Below are 25,323 nucleotides of genomic sequence, written 5' to 3'. Positions count from 1 at the left end.
TCCTCTGGAAAATCAAACTAACTAGAATAATTTGGGGACCAGCAGATGTTGTAATGGTTGTATCACTAGACTCCCATGTAGTCAATCATGGTTTGAGTCCTGGACCAGAAAGCTTAAAAGTTATGCCAGGTATGTGTGTCTGCATGTGCAAAATCCCAAGAGGAAAATGGAGAAGGGATTGTAGCATGACCATCCCCCTGGGGATGATTTCTCACTTTCTGTCATCTCTGTCTCTCCAGTGAGTGCATGTACCCTATAGTGAAAATCTCTCTCTAAAAAAAAAAAAAAAAAAACCTACAATAATTTTAGAAAAGAATAGCGCCGATGGCAGTGTAATGTACATGTGGCCACCATTTCCCAAGAAATGACCACTTTGATTTTATTTGGAAGAATAATAAGATACATTTGGTTATTTGACCTACACTCAAATGAAATGTCATTGACCTGCTTAAAAAAAATAGCGAGGTCAATTCCATTATGTAGTATTTTGATACAATTCCATCTCTCACATAAACACATACTTCAATTCCATTAAGAGAAAACTGGTTCTATGGCCTCTTTTCAGAGAATGGGTTATGGTAAGAAATTGTGAGAGTGGAAGAGGCAGGGCCCCTTTCTTGTCAGGAACCAGTCTTACTTAGGGAGGGGAGTAGAAGGTTTGGAGGTCCCTGTGTAGATTGAAGGAAACATTGGGAAAGGAGAACCCAGCCTCAGGAGTCTTCTGAGATAGATCCCTCTTGGAGTGAGCTGAGGCTCTAGAAATTGATTCTCTTAAACCTTTCCTGCTCTGCATGCCTTGGAAAGTTCCTGTGTACACCCCAGGAGTGGCATGTCCTAGTTTGTGGTTACTCTGTTGGGGTACAAGGCTGTGTAAGGGCTGCCCCTTGTAAAATCCCACAGGGAGTCATTCTTAGACAAGGGAATGCTAAGTGAGGAGCTGAGTCAAAGTGATTTAGCCTGAGTAATACAATTTGTCTGTCTAGGCAGTCAGATAACTCCTGGGCCAAACCCTGGCTTATGGTGGTATGTGACTATGGGAAAAATAATTCAACTTCCCTTCCTCTGTAAAAGGAGGATAACATTAGGACATTCCTCAGTGCACTACTGTGAGGATCCAGTGAGACCCTGTACACGTTTTTTGCATTTAAGTTTCAAGTAGGCAGTTGAAGATTTATGAATTGTCATAGTGATGCTGAACTCAACTCTGGTAAGTTATGGGCAAATGATCAGCCCATGTGACCCCAGATCTTTTGCTAAGAAGTGCAGCTTTCTTTGTAAGGCATGTGACTGCAAGAAGGATATTCAGAGATGCAGCTCAGTCACTTTGAAGTTTGGGGCATACTTTGGAATATAGAGTAGTTCAATCTTTTTAGGTTATCTAGTGGAAAACATTTGATCATAAACTGGTAAAAGAATCTTGAGAAATTTCTGCATAATGCACCCCTCCTCAGTTATATCCTAAGTAAAGATAACAGCTAACCACTATGTATGTGAAGTGTGATATTTTTAAAGCTAAATAATTTTATGGCTAAATAGTTGCCCCAAAACAAATAGACAGTCATGTAGTTCATATAGGATTTCCTGAAATATCAGATAGCATTAGTCTTTATATATATTGATAAGCACAAGGCATCCATAAAATCATAGACTCTGAAGCCTTCCAGAGAGCTTCTTGTAGACAGAACGCATTCATTGCAGGTTATATCAGTAAGTCAATTCAGCTTAGTTTGATAGCTCATAACTGTCCAGGCTGTTGTATTTACTGAGCCATGCACTACTCTTTTTTCAAGCATGCTTGAGAAAATTACTTGTAAGACTATTTCTCTTCTGGGCACAATCAAGTGCTTTAGAATGAACTCCATAACTGCAGATTCAACATAGGATTAGGCTTGGTAATAATATCAAGAAATATTGCTTTAATAATGCCTTGAAGTTGCTTGGAATCTTGTGACTTTCCTTCTCCTATAATTCAGCCAGATAACTTATCAGTGAGTATTAGTGAGTGCAAAGGGCAAGACACTTTAAGGAATGACAGAACCTTCAAGGTTAAGATGAGAGAACCAGAATCAACATCCTTGAAAGGAGGCAGCTTCTTTGGACTGAGGTCACTGCCCTCACCCAAAACCTAGTATCTTCATAGCCAGAAGATAAGTATTGCGTCCTAAGAGAGACTTCTTGGGCCAGCCAGTGGAGTGGTGGTTAAGATTGCTGAATCCCACATGGCCGACTGCACTGTTTGAGTTCTGGATCCGGCAGCCTGAAAAACACACTTGGTAAGTATGCATGCTTTCCCAAAATCCCAAAAGGAGATGTGGAGAAGGGATGGCAGCATGGCCATTCCCCATGGGGGGCACTTTTCACTTTCTTCTCTCTCTCGGTCTCTCTTTAGAGAATGCACATTTCCTCTGGCTAAAATGAAATACAAACAAACAAGCAAAACCAGAGGCTAAACCAGTTATTCCTCTTCAATGCCAAATCTATGTAACCCTTTAAGGAGAGTCTCTCCTTCATCTTTTCTGCTTTTCAAGTATGCTGAAGTACCTCAAAAATGATAAAGCACAATGTGGGACTTCACACACCATGTGTGTGCCTGGCATGGTGCCAGGTACTTCTGGAAGTATAAAAGCATCTTACAGTGTGAAAAGTGCACTAGATACCAGTTGTCAAATGCGGTGCTTCTGAAAGTAGGAACACCTACCCCCAGGGATGCCTGGGATGATGCTAGGTGGAATATGAAGAAACATTTTTATTATAATATTTACCCCTTATATTTTAATAAGTTGTGTGTATACTTACTATTTAGCATGATAGGGAAAATATAGTGTATCCATGCTATAATACTAGAGGTATTACTTTGTAAGATAAAGCCAGTAAAATAGAAGAAAAAAGGTAATAGTACAAGGAACATACGGGTATGATTAAAAAAAAAACAAAAAAAACCCCACCAAACATGGAGATAGTATATACATTACTGAAATTTGGAAAACATTGAGGCCCAGCAGAAGGCTGGGTCTGTCTTGCCCAAGATCAGACAGCAACTCTGAAGTTCTTATTCCTTCCTCTAACTCCCAGAATCTTCCTGGTCTTGGGACCATAGTGGGGACAACTTCCTTCTTCCACTGGTTATACCCTACTTCAGGTTTGAGTTCACCGTGAATAGGGCACTGTCCTTGCTTATGAACATCAGTTGAGCTGAACCTATACAGTAAAGTGTTAAAATCTTCAATGGCATATTGCAAATATGGGTCTTGAACACGTTTCTATCAATAGCTTATAAACAATGAACTCAGGCCAAGAGTGGGGATCTTTATCTGGCCCTTTGCAAAACCTGAGCAGTTGCACACAGCTTGACAGAGGAAGCTGCAGCTAAACCAATTTAGCAGAGGGCATACCTCCCAGTCTGCAGTCTCCCTTCCCCCACATGCTGGGCCAGAATCCTCATCCCTCCTAATTCTCACCCAACTCTTTTGGGAAAACTGAAAATAAGATTTTTTTCCCTTTTTTTTTTTTTGGAGAGGTTTTTGCTATAGGGCACGTGCGCTCTCCCGAAAGAGAGAGACAGAAAGAGAGAAATTACCCCCCCAGGGGGGATGCCCTTCTCCATTCTCCTCTTGGGATCTTGGGCATGCGTACACACACGCCTGGTGTGAGTTTAAGCCGCCAGGTCTGGGACTCGAACCATGGTCGGCTACATGGGAGTCCAGCAACATAGCCATTACGCTAACTGCTGGTCCTGAAAATAAGATTTTGATAAGAGACTGAAGAAAACCTAGTCCCTGTCTATAGCTGATTTTCAGTAATGACTACTGTTCATTTGACATTGTGCCCACAGAATTTCTGAACCTTATGCCACTAGAAATAAGCATTCTTATCCTCATTTGCAAATGAGGTAACAGGAATTCAAGGTAAGTTAACTTGCCCAAATGGAGAGGTTGGAGCTCCATGACAGGCCTATCAAACTACAGACATAAAGCTCAAATTTAGTATTATTTCATACATGAAAAAAAAAGAGACATACAAAGTAAAATTGAATATTATAACACATGCAATTCAATACTAGATTAGACAGTGGAAACTTTTAGAGCTAAAAGAAATCAGAGTAGGGAAAAGCATTTCTTTGTTCACTTATCCATCTAAACTATTAGGTCATCAGAAAAGTCATGTTGTATTTTTCTATGTATTTCTATGCAGAAATCACAACTTTTCTGATGACCCAATAATAATGGATTCCTCCTTATGTTCTAGATCCATGTTATTGATCTGAAGCAGAGCTCAGCAAACTAGCCCATTGGCAAAATCCAGCCCATTGTTGTTTTTTTCCCTCCCTTTCTCCTCCCTTCCTTTAGTAGCCAGAAGACATGTGAGTTCACCAGAGAGACAAAGAGACAAAGGGAGAGAGAGAAAGCACCCCCCAAGGGGGTGTGGTCATGCCATAATCTCATCTGCTCCATTTCTCCATCCTGTTGGATTTTGTACACACATGAACACATACTCTGTGTGTTTTCAGAGCTTCTGGAGTTGGGATTCAAACTACATTTGGCCATGTGGAATCCAGCTCCCTTAAACACTAGGCTGTGGGTTCAGCTCTTGCTTGCTTTTCTAAATAAAGTTTATTGGGACACAGACACACCCATTTGTTCATGTATTGCCTATAGCTTCTTTGGTGCTGTAGAGTTGAATAGTTATGACTGACATCATGGCCTGAGAAACCTAAAATATTTGTTCTCTGACCCTATCCAAAAAGTTTGTTGATTTCCAGCCCAGCATTGTAATCAGTAGAGATTGCAAAAGAGCAACCATATCAGAGGATTATCTTGAGAAAGACTTTGAAGGAAAAAAAGTCTGATCTTTGCTAGCAGGTGGTATATCACAGAATACTTGGAAGACAGGGCTGAATTGAGAAGGATTATGTGTGACTAGTGTGCTGGGCATTTGCTTTTTAACAATTTGAGTAGTCGACATGTAAATCTTTTCTCAAAAATATTTAAAACCATACTGTTTCTGCTGTTACAGAGTCATAAATGAAATTATACAAAATTGTAAGAAATATTTTGAACATTATCTTTAATATTCAGTATTTTGAAAATTCAAAAGTTGTTTATTAACTGTCAAGAACTATAAAGTATGAGCAAAAATTTTTTTTGATATATAAAGTAAATGTGGAAAAATGTGAAAATAAATAAATAAGTAATTTAAAAAACATTTTTTTGACCCTTGATCTAAGGGGCCTAAGAGACTTTGTATAAGAAGTGACACTTACTTAAGAAAGGAAAATTGGGAACCAACAGTTGGCGTAATGGCTATGTCGCTGGACTCCCACGTAGTCGACCGTGGTTCATGTCCCAGACCCGGTGGCTTAAAACTCACGCCGGGCGCGTGTGCGTGCGTGCCCAAGATCCCGAGAGGAGAATGGAGGAGAAGGGATTGCGGCATGACCATCCCCCCTGGGGGGTGATTTCTCGCTTTCTGTCTCTATGTCTCTGTCTGTCTGTCTGGCGAGCGCACGCGCCCTACAGTGAAAATCTCTAAAAAAAAAAAAAAAAAAAGAAAGGAAAATTAAAACTCTGAGAGCATAGAAAGGATCACAGCCAATTCGAATTTGGCCCATTACTTAGTAGTCATATGACCTAAAGGAAAAACAGCGTCTTTGAGACTTGTTCCCATTCATAAAATGAAGGTAGCATTGCCTGCTCAAACTGTCGCATCTGTTTTGTGGGTTGGATGACAGCATAGGAGATATTTAATAATCACTATAGTTTATTGCATATTTATAGATCAGTATTTTTCTAAGTGATTTTACATGCAATATTTTACTTAAACTTCAATGTGACCCAATGGATACGTTGCTTGGTATAAAGGAATTACTTACTTGTAACTATTAAGGTGCTTTGTTTTGTTTTGTTTTTGTATTTTGTCTTTCTGGGGATGTGCTCTTTGTCTTTGTTGGCCCAAAGTTGTCATCTGCCTGGGGTGAGGGAGGAAGACTAGGGACTGATGAGGAAATTGGAGAGACGTGGAACTAATCCTCAGCTTCTGAGATGCAAAGGAAGGTAGACTAGGGCAAGCGTGGAGGACCCATTTCAGAGAGCCGGCCCGTGGTGTGGTGCAGATACCTTTTTAGCTACACAAGAATGGTCCTGAGGTATCTGAATGTGGGGGAAGCAAAAGGTCCTCTATAGTAGGCAGAGAAAAAAGTGGAGAGGGAGAGAGCAGGAGGAAGGGGTGTGGCAGGAGTTTCCCACTCTTGGCTTCTGGGATGGAGGCAATTACATGAATGAGTTTCATGGAGGAAAAGGGCATATTGCTCATGCCCATTGTGAAGTTTGGATTGACATTTTATCTCAGGATCCCTCAGAATTCACCTGCAGGGGACCAGCAGATGCCCTAATGTTTACGTCGCTGGACTCTCACACAGTCAATTGTGGTTTGAGTCTCGGAGCTCATGGCTTAAAACTCACACCAAGTGCGTGTGTGTACATGCCCCAAATCCTGAGAGGTGACTGGGGGAATAGGGACTGACCATCTTCCCTGGGGGCTGATTTCTTGATTTCTGTCACTCTGTCTCTGGCGAGTGCATGTGGCAAAAATCTCTTAAGAAAAAGAATTCCACCTGCAGTAAGTTGTAGTGGTGGACAGGAAAAAGGCCTCTGGAGTTTAGCTTCCTCATCCCCACAGTGTGGACACAGAGTGCAAGCTGTAGACTTGCCATGAAGCTCTCTGTCACGCAGCATGGAAGGGAGACACTGCAGCGATTTGGGTCTGTGGCCAGCAGGAGTGAGGACAGGCTGAGACAAATGGGAGCAGTAGAGGGCTTCAGCCATGTACAGAGAGATCAGCCTCCAGCGGTAGGCACCAGCATGGCCCAGTGACCAGGAGACCAGGAGCTTGTCCCTGGGGTCCTGAGCACCCTCAGGCCAAAACGCTGATTTTATGGCCAACTCATACTCTTTCTCACCAAGACACCTAGAAGCCTGCTTAAGGGGAGGGACCTGGAGGGGCACCTGTGAGAGTCTGTGCTTTGTTATGCTAGTTTTAAATAGGATGGCATATTTCCTCTTCTCTCTGCACCCCTCCCGCTCCTGCTAGTTTACACTAATGCTGGATAAATGGTGAGGAAGTCAGATTAACTTGGGTCAAAATTATGTATGATTATGTATATGTTTTTCAGTACAAACAAATCATATTGTGAGTTGAAAGTAACAGCCCCTTTGCACTATCATCATGCCCATTTACACTCATCTGACTCCAGAACCAGAATGACATCACTTTGAAGACACATATAATACAGACTTAAAGAGCTGGTATCATTGTCCTTACTGTTGTGACTGCCATGTTAGGATTTGAGTTACCACACTGAAGTACAATTCCGGCTGAAGCCAATGTCCTGGAGCACTCCTGATATGTGCAAAGGTGAAGTGGGGTTCTGGAAACCAATTCCTGAAAGCAGCATCAGGCAACTTATATATGGAAGGTCTGAACTACAGCCCACCCAGAAGTCCCTGCACAAGGAAGGGACCATCCTTTAGAGAGATGTGCATTTGTCCATTTTTGCCTTTTCTGTATTTTGAGTTTCACTTTAAAGAGAAGGTTAAGGGACCAGCAGGTGATGTAGTGGTTAAGGTGCTGGATCCCCATGTGGTCGACTGTGGTTCAAGTCTTGGACCCAGTGGTTGGAAACTCATGCTGGGCACCTGCATGTGTGTGTGTGCATGCCCAAAATCCTGAGTGGGGAATGGAGGAGAAGGAATTGCGATGTAGCCATTCCTCCTGGAGGGTGATTTCTTGCTTTCTGTCCCTCTGGAAAGTGCATGCACCCTATAGCAAAAATCCCTTAAAAAAAGAAAAAAGAAAAGGTTGAAAGCAGTTTTGAGACTAGAAGGGTGCTAGATCTGCAGGAGAGTCTGAAGGGAGAGGTTTCTCTGTGACTCTGCAATTTATTGAATAACAGTGGCTCAGAACTGCTACTAAGGAAAGAGCAGGTGGCAATTAGATAGTGAGATGGGGAGAGGCAAGGGTGAGAACTTTGAGAGTTCTGGAGAGATGAGAAGGGTGGTTCTTTTCCTCCTTCCCTAAAGTCTAGATTCCCCCTTGAAAGGGGGGGAGAGGCAAGGGTGAGAACTTTGAGAGTTCTGGAGAGATGAGGAGAAGGGTGATTCTTTTCCTCCTTCCCTAAAGTCTAGATTCCCCCTTGAAACCCTGGCTGTTGCCTAACTAGCTGGCAGGTACTGCTGTGTGCCAGAAAGAGAGCGAATGGCGAGCCTTTGGTGCACCATCTGCTGATTCCTGCCCTGGTGCATGCTGGCTGCCTGACTTTGAGTGATTTGGAAGTTATTTATGTTTCAGGCTCTAGCCGCAGTCTCCAAACACTGTCTTCCTATCAAAAAACTATTTCCCCTCTTCCATGAGAGGTCTGTGAGCTCTCCGATTACTCTAGTCAGGAGAAGCTGTCAAGACAATTCATCTAGATCTTCCACTGGGGGAAGAAAAATAATTTTTTAAAAAAGTAGGCAGAGTTGTAGAGTATATTTATAATAAAGCCTGGCTTTGGCACCTGGACACAGCATTCATCCCAAATCTCTTCGAGCAGGTAGTCAGGTTTCCAAGTTACAAACTCTCATGCTGAAATGTGGCTAAGGCTGGGGTGAAGCCCAAACGTACCCAATATCTTCACCTGTCAGAGCAGGCCAAGAGGAAAGCCAGACATGAGTAGGAGTTCGCCTGAGGAGAGCATTTGTTTTCCGAATGTTCGCTTGTTTGCATCAACCTCACTGTGATTTCTAACATTTGTTGTTGTTGTTGTTGTTGGTGTGTGTGTTTGTTGAACAGCCTATTTTAAAAAAAAACTTAGGTTTTTAATTAACAAGTACATTTTGTATCTATTTATAGTATATACCATGTTTTGATAAATGCTGGCTTCAAAAAGTTTGTGGAATTTAACTATGCGTATTTGGATGTGAAAAAATGTCAATCTGTGCATAGCTTTTTGTTTGTTTGTTTTGTTTTGTTTTTATAATTCGCATTCTCCATGAACTGTTTGAAGACATGGAACGACAAAGTCAAGCTACTTATATATTACCTCATATTCTAAGCACTCTTTTTCTTTTGTGTGGTGCGAACAGTTAAAATTTATTCTTTCAGCAATTTTCAAGTACACAGTACATTGTTATTAACTATGATGTGCAATAGGTCTCTTGAACTTCTTTCTCCTGTCTGTTGAGATTTTGTGTCCTTTGACTGGTATCTCCCCAGACCCCTTACTTCTCAGCCTGAGATTACCACCGTCTTACTCTTCGTGTCTATGAATTTGACTTTTTTTATACTCCACATAGAAGTGAGATCATGTGGTGTTCGTTTTTCTGTGCAAAGGAATGGGTTTGTGGTTAACTTTTCCCTCTGATGCCTTTTGTTTCCCTGTACTGTCCATACTTTTTATAATGAGTTTATGTTTCTTTGCTTCTCAAAAAACATCTTACAAACATAGGAATGAAAAATTTAAGCCTTCACATCTATTGACCTCTTGTGTCCTCAGATTGTGGTGCAGGTGGAGAGAGATGAAAGAAAGATGCTTCAGGTCTTCTTTTAGGGCTTCCTCTCTGCCTCCCCACCATCCCGTAATCCAGGAAGTATATGAAATGCTCTGTTTCAAAAACTATGGCCTGTGTATTAGATACAATTGGGGAAGAATAAGGATATCGAGACAAAAGTCCTTATTTCTATACGATATAGATGGAAACATTGAAGAGTAAAGTATCATGCAGGCCAAGAGGCCTGTTGCCTGATTTAAAATGGTTCAGATAAAAAGCCAAGTGTGAAGAAAATACTGTGTAAAGTTAGAAATTGTTGATTTGTGAATGCTATGTATTTGTTCTTCACACTTTTTCCACCTTTTATGTTTCTTTGATTATTTTTGGAGCAGAAAATTAGAAACAAAATAAAGACTTCCTTTAGTTTTCCTTTTTTCCCCCCTGTTTGTCTTCTCTCTCTGTCTCCCTCTCTCTCTTCTTTTTAAAAGAGACTTTTGCTATAAGAGCATGTGTGCTAACTGGAGAGACAGAGGGAGAAAGCAAGAAATCACCTCCTAGGGGGATGACCATGCCACAATCCCTTCTTCTTCATTATCCTCTCAGGATTTTGGGCATGCATGCACACACACCTGGCGTGAGTTTAAGCTATTGGGTCTAGGACTCAAACCATGGTCAACTACATGGGAGTCCAATGACATAACCATTATGCCATCTGCTGGTCCCTGTCTTGCTCCTTTCTTACCCTGTCTCTTCACCTGCATGCTCTGACATGCAGGCATGACTGGCATATAGGCATGACTGCCAGGGAAGCATGTTTGTGGGGAAGATTAGCAAAGCAAGTCATTCTGGCTACTCATCAGTGCCATGCTTGCCACCATTCAACATCCAGCACCTCTCTCCTGTAACACCTGTGGATTGGTGCAAGACTGTTCATTGCACTGTTGGTTATAATATTTTAAAATTGGAAATGACCTTTATTTCCATCATAGGGAGAGTGGTGCATTTAGAGACCAATAGATGGCATAATATTTACATAGCTGGACTTCCACATGGCTGACTCATGGTTGGGGTCCTAGAACCAGAGGCTTGAAACTCATGTTGAGTGCATGTGCATGCATGCCCAAAATCCCAAGAGGAGAATGGAGGAAAAGGGATTAGGCATACCTATCTTTGTTGGCCTACTCCTACTAATGTTATATGGGGTGTAGATGCATAGGTCTTCCCAAGCCCTGTCCAAATTGCAAATTTGGGGATACTTTTTAATACAGCAATAGATAATTCAAACATCTTGAATTTTTTCTTTGAGTTATTTTTATTGCACATATATTGCTAGAAATATCTTTGAGACTATGGCAGTAATTCCTTTTAATACATATTCTTTCATCTGCTTCTTGCTTATTGCATTTTATTCATTCTCTCCAGCCTTCGCCAGCCCCCCCCACCCCAATTACCTGTACACTTACTTAATGTTGAAACCTTTTGCTAATTGTCAAGTAATTATTGAATTGAATAACTTAGTAATTCAACTAAAACAAAGTTTTTGTTTATAAATAAGAATGTGCAATGATAAATAGGGAGGGTAAATTGCGCTTGCTTTAATTCAGGTTTCAAGTCATATGTCTAATTCTGTTTCTCCTCTTTTTATTATATCTCATCTCCAGCTATTTCTGTTCATAATCATTTCACAGAATTTATCATTCAGTGAACACTCATTTGCTATGTAGCAAGAGGGAGTGAGTGCTATTCTAGAAGGATGATAGGTAAAAAGGGGAATGGTATGGTAGGTAAAAATCAGGTCACCAAATGCCATTGTCTGTAAACTCAGTTTTTGGACAATAAAAATGGCATGTACCTGCTAAGCTTTGTTGCTATGGAGAAGAATGTGTCTATTCAGGATAGTCTTCATGTTATGGTTTGAATGTTCACATCTCCTCCAAAGTTAAAGTTAAAACTTAATCTCCAGGAGTGACAATGTTAAGAGTTATGGCCTTTGAGAGGTGATTGGGTCATTAGTGTTCAATCAGTTAGGGTTCTTATAAAAAATTTTGAGGGAACTATCTAAGCCATCTTCTACATTGTGAAGACATGGAATAAGGCGCCATTTTGAAAGTAGAGACTGAATCCTTGCTAGACTCAGCCTGCCGGCACCTTGATTTTGGACTTTACATTCTACATAAAAGTGAAAAATGAATGTATATATTTGTTAATAAATTACCTAGTTTTTGTTATAGAAGCAGTAGCAGGCTAAGACAGCTACTTTTCCTTTGATCTGCCCCTACCTCTCATTGTTTCCTCCCATGACTTACTGCATTGACCTTTCAGGACTAGAAAGATCCTCATATCATATTAAGGAGATCTTATATCCTGTCTAATTTCTGTGGATATTACATATAACTTCCAGTAATTTTTTTTCATTTGAGGCCAGATTTCAAAGCATATGGTGGAGTTTGTGGTTTGTGGTTCATAGCCTCTGATTTGGAATAGTTTTTAGCTACCTCTGTCATTTCTATGAGGATGTACGTTCCTTCCATGTTCATTTTTTAAAGTTTTTCTGTCTGTGATTAGGAGAGAAGTAGAATTAAAATGTCTTTCTCTGTTATCTTTAACTGAAAAGACCATTGTTTCAATATGGAGCTGTCATTAAAATAGAGAGTCAAACAGAAGAAAATAAATTATAGTACATTAGTTATGGCGTATGTCCCTTCATGTGAAAAAGTACATTTTGCATTCATAACTTACTATGAAGAATATTTATCTCATTGGTAACTGAAGGTATTTATGCAGTGGAGAAAATATGTATAAATATTTGCAAAAATTTCAGAATTATAGATATTCCTGAATATTATATATATATTATATTTCAGAATTATATACATATATAATATATATTTGGAATTTTATATATATGTGTGTATATATATATATTTAGAATTATATATATGTATTCCACATGTGGAATACATATGATTTTCATGAAATACACACACACACACACACACACACACACACACACATATATAAAATTCTGAAATTTTTGCAATGGGAATGAATTATTTTACAAATCAGAAAAGAAGCCAGCAAAGATCATTTCATTTTCAAGAAAAACAAAGACTTGGGCCTCTGTGGCCCTTACTGCATCATGGGATTGAGGGTCTGTGCTACTAACAAGGCATCTTGTGCTTGAGCATGAAATGCCCTTTTATTTTGACCCAGTAGCCTTTCATCACAATTTTCCCATTGCAGGCTTTACAGAGAATTATCTTCTTGAGCTCCAGAAAGTGCAAGAGTTGCTGGGCAGGGAGCACTTTGATGCTGTAGGTTAAAGGTTACTGAGATAGGATTGAATTAACCACAATAACAACAAAAAGAAAAGCCTCGTGTCTGAGTGGGATGGTTGCTGCCTGCTCTCTGGGATTCTGAGTCCACAGTTGGCCTGTTTTTTGAGTTCATTCACTTTCCTAGCTTGCATTATAGTCTCCCTGGTTGCTGTTCTCTGCCTTCTTCAATGCCCTGAGATGCAGCATTAATATTTGAGCAATGGTGGTATATCCCTTAGCATATCCAGAATTGAGGAGACAAGCAATAAATAACATTTATTGCTGCATTTCCTTGGAGGGCTTTATTGAGCACACCAAGAAATGGATTCATGCAACTTGGTGTGGTGGAGTGGAAAGTAAAATACAGAAAAGAAATAGAGTAGTGCACACAGCTGTCACCTCATGTCAGAAATCTAGACAAGAAAGGTGAGCATCAACAGCTCCACAAGAATTCCAGGAAAGAGCAAGGCTGCTATAGCGTGTCAAGCTGCTGACACAGGAGTGGAGTTTGACAAGTCATTTTGATGTGGAGCTGGAAAACTCCTTGGAAATAAACGCATTGTTCAGAGAGGCACAAATCCAAATCAATACAGAGAAGAAAGCTAAAGGATTGAGTGAAAAGACACTAATGAGAGATAATGACCATCCCTGCCGCCACTCCTGATCCTAACTTAGGTCTTAACAAGTGCGGGTGTTGGAGATTGAGGCACTGAGTTGTAAGGTGGAAAATAGAGAGTCTAGAGTCAGGCAGACCTGATATGACCTAGCTTGCCCACTGGCCAGTTGCAGTTAGACTCTCGGGCAAGGCACTTCTCCCTGCCCATAGAGAAATTCTCAGCTCGTTCTGGACAGGTTCACCAACTCTGAATTTGGATCTCTTTATCTGTAATGTAGGCATAATAGTATGCTTCCCATGGTGGTGTTTTGGGATAACACCTACAAAGTACTGGTCTGCAGGATGTTCTCAGTAAATGCTAGTTCTCTGGAGCCTGTCCTCTGTCCCCACAGTCTCCAGGGTGGCCTTGCTCCTTTGCCTTTCTCTGACCTCCCTCCTCTTCCTGTTTCTCTTTTTCCTCTATCTCTGTTCCTCAAGCTGACAGATAAATTAGACTCCAGCTCAGCTGAACCAGAGAGAATTCTTGATATATTTTTCCCACAGCTGAAGAAGCAAGTTGCATTTGTGCTCCTGGTTCCCATTACTGAGCTGGTCATATTTTATCTTCCCTTAAACAGCAGCTAGATCCCTCCAGGTCAGGTCAACACAGACTCTGAATACAGGAGAGAGAAACAGGTACTAAAAGTGGCGAGGTATTTTTTCTACAGCTGTACTATCTAAAAGAGGCATGACCATCTTCCCACCTGAGGCTGGAAGTTACAAGTCTCCTTTTGTGATACCCTTTGAGTCTCAGGTCTGTCTCCTTGCAGCTGATTTTCTGAACTACTCCTGGCCTCATTTCTCCACAGAGATTTCATTATGGCACCCACCATCTCAACGCTATCATTAACTCCTCTTTGCCCATAAAGTAAATCCCCCAATCCTTACCCTAGTCTCTAGTGCCCGCTACTCTCTAACCCCAATTTACCATCTACTTTATTTTCCACTATCTCTAAGCACATGCCAATCCAGTACTGAACTATTTTTGATTGTTTCCTGTACTCACTATATTTTCCTGCCTGTGTGCCTTTTTTATGTTTTGTCTTGTGTCTGGAATATTTTATTTTATTTTATTTTTTTTACCCCCACTACCTCTCTCCTGTGGTCAGGTTGTACCTGTCCCCCAAAATCTAACTTCAAATGCTAGTCCCTCCATGAAGTTCTGCTTGTGCAGCATTTAGCTGCAGGAACACTTGCCCTTCTCAAACTCCTTTGGCCTCTCATGAACAGAGCCATGTTTGCTTAAACTGTGCCACAGGTTCTTCTAATCTTAGTCTTCTTCCCTAAGAGAACATAGGCCCTTTGACCTTAAGATTTATGCCTGATTCTCGTTTCTCTTCAGGTGACCAGATGAATGAATTTGAAGACAGTAGTTGAATTGTTGTAATTGCTGATAATACATGATCTAATCCACCGAGAATGGTACATTCCTGCCAAGAAGGCTCTCATGGTTTCTCTGGTGCCTGTGGCAAAATTCTTCTCATGTGCCAACCCCAATCAAGAAGTGGCTGCCTGGAGAAGCAGGTTGAGAGGATTCTAGGACTGTGTCTTGTGCCAGTAAGATGGAGTGCTGGGATAGATTGGAGACATCTCCCATTACCACTGAATCAGAATTGACAGAAGTTTGGAAGCTTTATGTTAAATCATTAGCTGTTTCCATATTGGTAGAGATAAAGTCCTAATAAGTAGGATGGATGTATTTACGCTGAAAACTGACTGTCCTAAAATTAGGATTACATCAATATCTGAGAAATTATGGGGATAATACAGAACTGGAGTAACCAGACCTTTCTCTTGGGCCTCCTCTATCCTGTAGTCTCCATCAGCTATTAATCTCCGTTCCTTAGTCCCCATTTCATCACATGTAAAATGAGATAGTAACACCTACATCACAGCAAAAGAAGAACTTTTTTTCTGGTTGTAAGGTTAAAATGAGATGTATATGAATATATACATTTTTTAAAATCTTAATTCTAACTATTTCCCTTTTGGCCTAGAGGTGTCCCAGTGTTCATGTGCAACCATGTCCATGCTCACTCCATGTGTGGCTTCTCAGGGCTACCAGTGAAGCCACCCGGGATCAAAAGCTTCTGACTGGGCAATGCTGAGCTTATTGTCTCTTGTGCCATGTGGCCAGAGAAGTGAGGATGGGCACAGCCCTTTTGCTCGTTCTTGATTAAGTACCTAAGACATTTGCTTTGACTTTTTTTAATCCAAAAAAGGTATTACCAAATCAAACCCGCAAGCCATTTCTTCTGTCTATTTAAAATTCAATTGATAAACTTTTTTTTTTTTTCAATTAGCTCATGAGGATACAGTTCCTCAATTCTGCATTATTTCTTCTGAACAAAATAGACAAACAAAAAATACCTGAAAAGGAGTACTTGGACCGGTCCCATGGCACGGTGGTTAAGCACCGTGCGTCTGGAGCCAGATCTCACCTGTCAACTATGGTAGAATCCTCGCTTCAGGAGTCTGAAAAGCATATACATGCCCCAAATTTGATGAGATGGAGAAATAGAGGAAAAGGGATTGTGGTATGATCACACTCCATTGGAGGGTGCCTTCTCTCTTCTCTCTCTCTCTCTCTCTCTCTCTGGCAAGCATGTGACCTCTGGAAATTTCAATAAAAAACATTTTTTAAAAGAGGGGCTACATTTTCTCTTAAATATAATGATGATATTTCAATTCAGATGAAGTATTGGGTTGTCAGAAAAGTCATGACACATTTTTGCATAGAAAAACAGAAAAAATATGTCATGACTTTTCTAATGACCTAATATTTTTTTTAAAATGATATTAGAATATGTACAGTTTTCTCTCCAATGTGGTTTCCAACACTGATGGGCTATTAAGTCCTATGCACTGAAGAATCTATACACTATAAAACTAAGTATATCAAAACTGGTTCGTCGTTTTTATATTATACTCTCCTTTAAGACCTAAGAAATAACTAAGTATTGACTCTTAAATATTAAGGCCCTCTTATTGAACCAATGCCAACTGCTTGACTTTAATTGAAAGTCAGAGCACTAAAAATGGGCTCAACATTTTAAATCCAATATAATAGCCGTTGAGTGACCAAAAGAGTGGACCTTTATGTATTGAGTTCTCATTAAATGAAATCTTGCTGGGTTTGCCTGATCTGGACTGGGAAATCACCTCAGCCCTTTGGGTCGGCAGCTGAAATGGATCAAATGATTGGAGTTCTAGAAAACCTCCCACCCTCTACGTTTCCCCAAGGCCACAAAAGAAAATAAAACAGTAAGAGAAAAGAACTTCAAGAAATGGCTAAATGCTAATGAGAGCTAGTCACATAGGATGTTACGTGGAGGAAGGAAATCGGAATAGAGAAACCAAGCTTCCGATATACGAGAACATGAAGGAGACGGTTGCCTTCCCCAGTCATTTAAAGCTGGGCCATTTTCACTAGCCATGTGGTGTTCCTGCTGGCAAGATGCCTCTTGCTGCTACCAAGAGAGGTTTGGGGCACTAAAGGCTTCTGACAGGTGCTGTCTCCATCAGATAATAGGATCCACGGTGGTCTGGAAGCATTATTTCATGGACCACGTTTGTGATTACAATATTGATTTGCTCCTCCTATCACATTTCTTATAACTGTGTTAGCATCTCAGGGAAAACAATACATTGTGATTTGATTTGATACCTGTATATATTTTTTTCAGGGTAAATGTAGATGGTTTACTGTGTTTGTTTATTTTTTCCTCACAAGGTAAAGCTGTTATCCAATAATTAACTAAACAGAGGATTTAAAGAAACAAAGTACCTGAAGTTGGATTTGAGTTATTATTATTTTTTTTCCACCTGCATTATGTAGAAAAACTTCAGGGAAAGACAGGGAGAGAAGATATTTTAAGCAGTTGCTGTAACAGGGTTAGAAACATCACTGTTGGGGGCCAGCAGGTGGCATAATGGTCGAGGTGCTGGACTCTTATGTAGTCAACTGTGGTTTGAGTTCTGGACCTGGCAGCTTGAAACTCATGCTGGGTGTATGTGCATGCATGCCCGAAGTCCTGAGAGGAGAGTGGATCGTTGTGTGGTTTCTTGCTTTCTGTCTGGTGAGTGCATACGACCCATAGCAAGAAAAAAAAATTCTGTGATTATAAAATCATAAAAGAATAATTAAGCGAAGATATCATCTGATTCTCTTGGAATTTCTACTGCTGATATTTGCAAGAGCTAAGAAGGCCACTGCATGAAACTCAGAAATACTCTTTTTTATTCTCTCTTCATCTTATTGGATTTCTGGCCAAGGCCAAGGACTAAGAGCTGAAGGAAAGATTGGACCTCAGCTCACTCTCAAGATGAAATGAAATGCCAGGTGTGCTGTAACTGCTGTCTGAAATTTCCAGAGAAGTTTAAAAAACTTCACAGCTGTCTGCTTTGTGAATAAAAATCCCCCCAAATTAACCATTCCAAAGTAGCTTTGGACCAACTTTTCAGTTCTTTTATAGCAGGGTTGAGAAATCTTGTTCTGATCTATGTGGGTTTACATAAGGTACATGTGGATGTTGAGGGAGAATATGTTACATATCAGCTGGGAACTGGAAAATTTGCACAGTGTGAAACACGAAACCATTGTATATAAGAGACACATCTTCATTAATTTTGTGTTAGTTAAAATATTGACACTTTGATTGGAGTTTTGGTGGTAATCATTCTGTTTAACTAATACAAATGGTCCAGCTAGACCAGCACTTAGAATACCTACCCTAGATGCTTCAGAATTACTAACAACAATTGGATGGCTTTCAGAACAATAAGAAAGCAAGCCATAGACTGAGAGAAAATATTTACAAAAGATAGCTATATATGACTTACTTAAATACAGAAAAAAATATTAAAACTAAAGAATAAGAAAACAAGCAACCTAATTTTTTAAATGGACAAAAGAGAGCAAGTAGGTGGACCAGAGATTAACACACTGGATTCCACATGGCCGACTATGTGGTTCAAGTCCTAGGCCTAGTGGCTTGAAAATCACACTGTGTGTGTGTGTGTATGTATGTCCAAAATCCTGATAGGAGGATGGAGGAGAAGGGATTGCAGCATGGCCATCCTCTCTGAGAGGTGACTTCTCACTTTTTTTCTCTCTCTGTCTCTGGTGAGTACACATGCCCTATAGCTAACCTTAAAAAAGGGGGGAGGGGGAGGAGATCTGAGCCTCAAAGTCATTAGGGAATTGCATGTTAAAACAATGAGATACCACTATGCACTTATTAGAATAGCCCAAATCCAGAACACTGATAACATTAAATGCTGATCTCAGATATGGAGCAACGAGAACTCTCATTCTTTGTTGGTGGGAATGCAAAAATGATACAGTCATTTTGGAATAGTTTGGAAGTTTCTTATGAAACTAAACGTTCTCTTACTATATAATCCAGCAATTACACTACTTGGTGTTTACCCAAGGGAGTTGAAAACTTATTTCTACACAAAAACCTACACTTGGATGTTATATTTTCTTTATCTTTAATTGACATTTGGAATCAACCAAGATGTCCTTTAAGAGGTGACTGGATAAACTGTGGTATATCTAGATACTAGGCTATTATTCTTTGCAAAAAAGAAATGAGCTATCACATGAAATGGCAAGGAGAAATTTTAAATGCCTATTATGAAGGAATATTATGAAGGGAGTCAATCTGAAAAAGTTGTACACTGTGTGATTTTAACCAAGTGACACTCTGGAAAAGATAAAACTATGGAGGCACTGAAATGATCAATGGCTACCAGGTGTTGTGGGGAGAGAGGGATAAATTTATGGGGCATAGAGGAATTTTAGGGCAGTTAAACTACTCTGTATGATACAATAATTGTTGATAAATATCATTATACATTTGTACAAACTCATAAAATACGTATCACCAAGAATAAACTCTAAAGTGAATTAAGGACACTGGGTGATAATGATGTGTCAATGTAGGCTCATCAGTTGTAACAAATGCATCACTCTGGTGGGGAATGTTCATAATGGAGGAGGCTGTGTGTGTTGGGCTTGTCTAGAAACCCAATGAAGAGAGAAAAAGTACAGAGAGTACATGGGAATTCTTTGTACTTTCCGCTCAATTTTGCTGTGAATTTCTCTAAAAATAATAAATGCCATTTAAGAAAATAGATGGTTGATATTTGGAGGAAAGTGGAAAATGCTAGAGAAAAGAAGCAATGATGGTAGAGAAGCTCTTTTCTTTTGGCAACATTGGTTCCTCTTCGTTTCTTAGTGACAGTACTGAAACAGCTGCCATTACTAGAGTCAAAGTGAGTAGGTGGGGCTTCTCAAGTGTTATGCCCCACAATCCTGATGATTGTCCTATTTATTGAATTTTTTTACAGTATTTTTTTTTATTATTTTCTTTTTAATTTGCTGCAGGGCACACACACTCACCAGAAAGAGAAAGAAAGAGAGAGAGAGAGAAAGTGAGAAAGCTAGTCGCCAGGTCTAGGACTCATACTTCAGTTGACCACGTGGGAATCCAGCACCAGATTACAGATACTGAAATTGAAGTTCAGGGACATTCTGTGGTTTGCATAAGGGAGCTCAGCTGGTAGAGAGGTCAAAATGCAAATACTAGTGCTTGATTTGTGAGTACCTTTTCCATGATTCTTAGTTCTGGTCATATGTCATCTGGAGCTCCTAGGCAGCTGTTAAAAATGCATGTTCTCAGGTCTTACCTGGAGCTCTGGGTAGGGGGCTGGGAAACCATGAAATCTCCTATTAGTTTGTTTATTCAGCAGATTTGCAGGCTCTACCTTTCAGAGCCATGCCCCAGGCCTGGGCTGAATAGATTCTGTCCATCCTTGGGCCAGGACTGCAGCAGAGGGGCAGGGAAGTGGCAGAAGGGCCGTGTTGACACCTGAAAAAGAGCCAGGCAGTGTGGAGGTCAGTTGTGTCACCCATGACCACAAGGACACTGCAAGGGCCTCTTCCTCATTTTGTATGGGAATTTCAAATGCCTTTCTCCCTGCTAGTGCAACTCCTAGTGGTGTTGATGCTCCAATGTGTTTGTGAAATGACTATACAAATGCTTCATTCTCACCATAGCTCAGAACATAGTCTGGCCTTTTAGGAAGATGAGGGTTAAATCTGGGGAAGAGACTGAAAGGGAGTGAGTGACTTCTAGAGAGCAGGACTCTAGTCAATGGGCAGAGGAGAAGGAGCAGAATGTTCTGAATGTCTGGGATGCACCAGACCTTTTATGTCATTCTCTTACTTCACACAACCACCCTCTGAAGGAGCCTCCACTGCACTGAGCAGACAATGAACCTCTGAGGTTCAGAGAATTCACGTGTCCTGCTTGGGCCCACATGGCTAGTAATAGAAAGGCCAAAACTCTAATCTCTCTGTCTGACACAAAGCCTAGCCCAGAATGCTTTACTTGTGTCTCAATTTGAAAAGGGTCTTGGTCTAGAACTGTACTATGCCCTACAGATATAAGGCAATTCACAAATGCAAACCATGTTTGTCATTTTAACCTTCTTATAGCCACATTAAAAAGAACAAGTGAAACAAATTTTAATAATATTTTCATTTAACTTTATTGACCCAAATTATTGTTTCAACATACAATCAATAAAAAATTGCAGTGAGATATTTTAGAAAGGAAATGCGTTATTCACTCAAGGAAATATTCATTCATTCATGCATTCGGCAGAAATTGTTGGGTACATGCTATGTGCCAGACTCTGCTCTAGGCTATTGAGTAGAGGGGTGGTCAAGACCAAGTGCTTTCCCTCATGGAATCTACATTCTAGGAGGGAAGGTAGACATTAAGCAAGTAAACACATAATATAAATAGTTTGCAGAAAAATAAAGCCAGAAAACAGAGTATGGAAGGGATTTCTCTGATTAACTAGTGAGGAGAAGCCTTTCTGAAGAAGTGGCATTTGAGCAGAGACTGAATGAAGCCAGCATAAGAACACCTGAGTAAAGAGTGTTTTAGGGAGAAGGAACCCTAAGATGAATGGATTCTGGGAGCAGCAACTCTAGGCCAGTGTTTGAAGCAGGAGAAGGTGGAGGGAGGGAAGACCCACCCAGGGAGGGAAGACCCACCCAATCATGAGAATGGAGTCAGCTCAGTAAGGCCTCAGAGGATGTGGGAGGGATTTTCTCACATGATGGGGAGCCTTCGCAAAATGTTGAGTCAGGGAATGAGGTGCTCTGAAATATATGTTACAAAAGATCATTCTGGCTGTGCTATGGAGGATAAACTGGGTGGGGCCCATGGTGAGGTGGGCAATAGCAGGTTGTTACTTCAGGCAATGCAGACAGATGAAAGGATAAGTCCCACTGAATTGGGATGGGGTAAGCGAACAACAGACAAGGACCCATCTCAGGACTCTGGTATACTGATTGCCAGGTTGTATGTTGTGTGGGCACATGTTGATCATCAGAGAGCATTTTTCACATTGAGTGACATGAATTAGATTACTAAGACTACAGGGACTAGAGAATTAGGTCAGGCTCAGTTGTCAGAACTGGGCTAAGATATGGTTGCCATAATTAGATCAGGAATCCCAGAAATGCCAGCCTTTGCCTTATCCCAGCCACTTGTCTTCTCTGGGAGGGTCCCAAGGAAAACAGAGTTATAAGAAGCACATGAAAAGTAAGAGTAGCGCTTAACATTAGTTGACCTTGTACTAAAATCTCTATCATAGAGCTGGGGGGGGGCACAAGAACCATGAAATGGATATTAAAGAAGTGTGGGTTCCTTTCTCTTATGTCCATAAACAAGTCATGGGATCTTATCATGAGGGACTAGAGTACTCCTTTCACCAGCCGTAATCAATGTGAGCTTCATCAGGTCTGGACCTTGCCTAGTTTTAAGTCATATTCTCAGAGATAGAACATTCAATCTGTGCTCATAGTTGCCGCATTCATCCACCCACTCATTCAATGGCTTCTACATAAAACAAGTATCTTTGCTGACACTGGAATACAACAGAGAGGAGATATGGTCACTGAATTCTGAATTCAGAGCGCACCATCAGAAATAGCTTTTACTACATTGTGGTGAGTTCTTTGGGCAAAGAAAACAGCTCGTTCTAGGAGCACTCAGAATGGCTCCCAAATCCAGGGCAAGGGAGGATGGGGAGACTTCCCAGGGTCAGTGATGCCTGTACAGGTCCTTGTTGGAGTTATACGAGATTTGTGGTGTTTGTAAATATTGGGTTGTTGCAAAAGTCAAGACATATCTTTCCCATGCAAAATATGTGTCCTGACTTTCCCAACAAACCAATAATAAAGATCCACTGTGCTGTGGGCTTGGCCGGCAGTCTCCAGGGAACCCGAGTTCAGAACTGTGTTTTCAGAATGATAGCCAGAGTGATGATTCTCTGGCAACTATGTACAGTGATAAAGCCTCACTGGTATGTTTCATCTATGCTTTTCATAAATTTGGTAGAGTAAAAAGCTGGAGAATTTTAAAGGCTCAATGTTTATACCAAATTCATTTGTGTAATCTGGTATATCAAATCTGATTATCATAATCTTACTTCAATAATGAATAAACCTGACAGAGGGAAAAAACCTTTCACATTAGATACAATGGTAATTCTTTTACAGTAACATTCACAATTACATTCTTAATTCAGATTACACATCTCCTTTACAAAAATACATTTCATAGATATAAGGTGTTTTTTTAATGTTTACATTAACAAGAGGAGAGGGGTGATCAAGACCAAGCATAGAAGATTCTCTAAAACCAAAGTTTAAAGTCCATCTCTGGGCTAGCCCTGTGGTGTATTGACTAAGGGAGCCGGAAAACATGCTGGGTGTGTATATGCATGCATCTACCCCAAATCCTGAAAGGATGAGAAATGGAGGAGAAGGGGTTGCAGTGTGAACATACCCCCCATTGGGGAGTGCTTTTATCCACTCCCCCACTCTGTTTCTGTGTTTATCTTGCCAGCCAATATGCCTTCTGGACATTTTTCTATTTTTTTTTTAAGAGAGATTTTCGCTATAGGGCACATGTGCTTGCTAAAGAGACAGAGAGACTCAGAGAGAGAGAACATGAGATATCACCCTCTCAGAGGGGATGGCCATACCTCAATCCTTTCTCTTCTCAGGATTTTGGACATGCATGCACACACGTCCTGTATGAGTTTCAAGCCGCTGGGTCCAAGACTTGAACTGTGATTGGTCATATGGGAATCCAGTGCCTTAACCACTATGCCACCTGCTAGCCCCACCTTCTGGATAAAATCCATCTCCATTGCACTGCGTGATAAAGTATATCCTGTACAATGCCTGATATTTGCCTTTGTAAGGTTGCTCTTTATGGGATTATATTAACATTTATTTGCATGTCCTGAGAAGAAAAAAAATAGCTGATGTGAATCATGGGAGAGAATATGGCAGGGGTAAGTGATGGGGAATCTGAGATTGGCATTTTTCCCAATGACAATGACAATAGGTATATAGATAACTGACTAGGCATATGATTAAATTGGTTCCTCCCTTCCTCTACCATTCCTTCCCTTTCTTATTTTTTCTGTCTTTTTGTCTCTAACCTCAACACTTACTATACTTCCAGAAATGTTCAGTGTCAACAAAAACACATAAATCCATCCAAGTTCAGATAAAACCTTAAGAATAAGTTTGGGGAAGCAGCTTATCAGTATGATCACCCCCACAGGAACTAACTACTTCAGCCCATTTCTAGCCTAAAATCCTCTGGGTACACGATCATAAACTTGCGGGGGACAGCCTCCTACTGTGCATATGTGTATACCCAATACAATAGACAATATTTTGGAGAAAAACTTAAAAATCTCAAGTATCTTCAGTTGTGGAAGGGTATTTTGAAGTATTTGTTGCTGTCATCAAAACAAAGATTACAAATGATCTCCCTGCAGCTCAGTGAACACCTTCTAGGATCAAACAAAAAAACCTAAGATGGCAAAAATGCATTCAGCGCCTGCTTTATGAATTTACTTTACTTATCGCATTTCTTTTCTTGGAAATGTAATTGCTTCAGAAATACTGGGATCAGAGGGAAAAGAATGCCATCAAGAAAGTAAGCTATAGACTGGGGAAATGGTGAGGAAGACAGTTGAAGTTTGACAGAAGTCTTAGAGTTTTCAGATCCCTAACTTCTGGGCAACTGCTTCAACCTTTGCAAAGTCAGAAGGAATATTTTTATCCATTTTATTGTTGTTTTTGCTTGACACACAAAAAAGCAGACCTGGTACATTTCCAGAATTCTGCTCATGGTAGCTTGGAATAATATACCATCCAAAGAACCCCCAAAACAAACAAACAAAAAACATAATCTAATTATTGCCCAAACATAATTGTTTTGGTTTTTGCTTGTGAAAAAGCAATGAAAATGAGTAGAACAATGAAACAAGGTATTAAAATACTAAAAGGACATCAGATTAAGCCAAACTTTTTGTTTGTTTGTTTCAACAAGAGCAATCTTAAATCCCCACCTAGCTCATAAACATTATTTTCAATAATTGTATAATATTCTATACTAGAAATAAAAATTACAAAGCATTTTCTCTTGGTTATGAAGTCAGTACTTTTGAGCCTAGGACCATGCACGTGGGTACATGTGTCACACACACTCACACACTGGAACTCTCATTTCTCTTATCTTTGGGCCCCAATGTACATGCCAATATACAGATTTAGTGAGATTTCAAGCTGTTTTTTGTTTGTTTGCTTTTTAATTGTAAGTAACCAAATGCGCTGTGGTTAATTTACCCAAGCATGAACTTGGCGGGGGTGGGCTTGCTTACAGAATCAGCAGGAGGCTGAAGAAACAGGTTTGGGAGCCATCAGGAACCAAGGCAG

At 40.4% G+C, this 25,323-nt stretch overlaps 1 long non-coding RNA gene across 2 annotated transcripts in view; it reads right to left on the bottom strand.

Annotated features, from left to right (window-relative positions):
* LOC102486337 (uncharacterized) overlaps positions 1-25,323 on the bottom strand; it is a 51,040-nt gene that overhangs the window by 24,611 nt on the left and 1,106 nt on the right. For both annotated transcript variants that reach the window (XR_003548023.1, XR_337511.3), the window contains exon 2: positions 20,193-20,374. This is a non-coding gene — a long non-coding RNA (uncharacterized LOC102486337). The remainder of the gene's footprint in view (positions 1-20,192; positions 20,375-25,323) is intronic.

This window comes from Tupaia chinensis, unplaced genomic scaffold (assembly GCF_000334495.1).
Source record: "Tupaia chinensis unplaced genomic scaffold, TupChi_1.0 Scaffold146828_1, whole genome shotgun sequence".
Lineage (NCBI taxonomy): Eukaryota > Metazoa > Chordata > Mammalia > Scandentia > Tupaiidae > Tupaia > Tupaia belangeri.
Note: the sequence above shows the minus strand (reverse complement) of the source record. Positions and strands in the feature narration are given on the sequence as shown.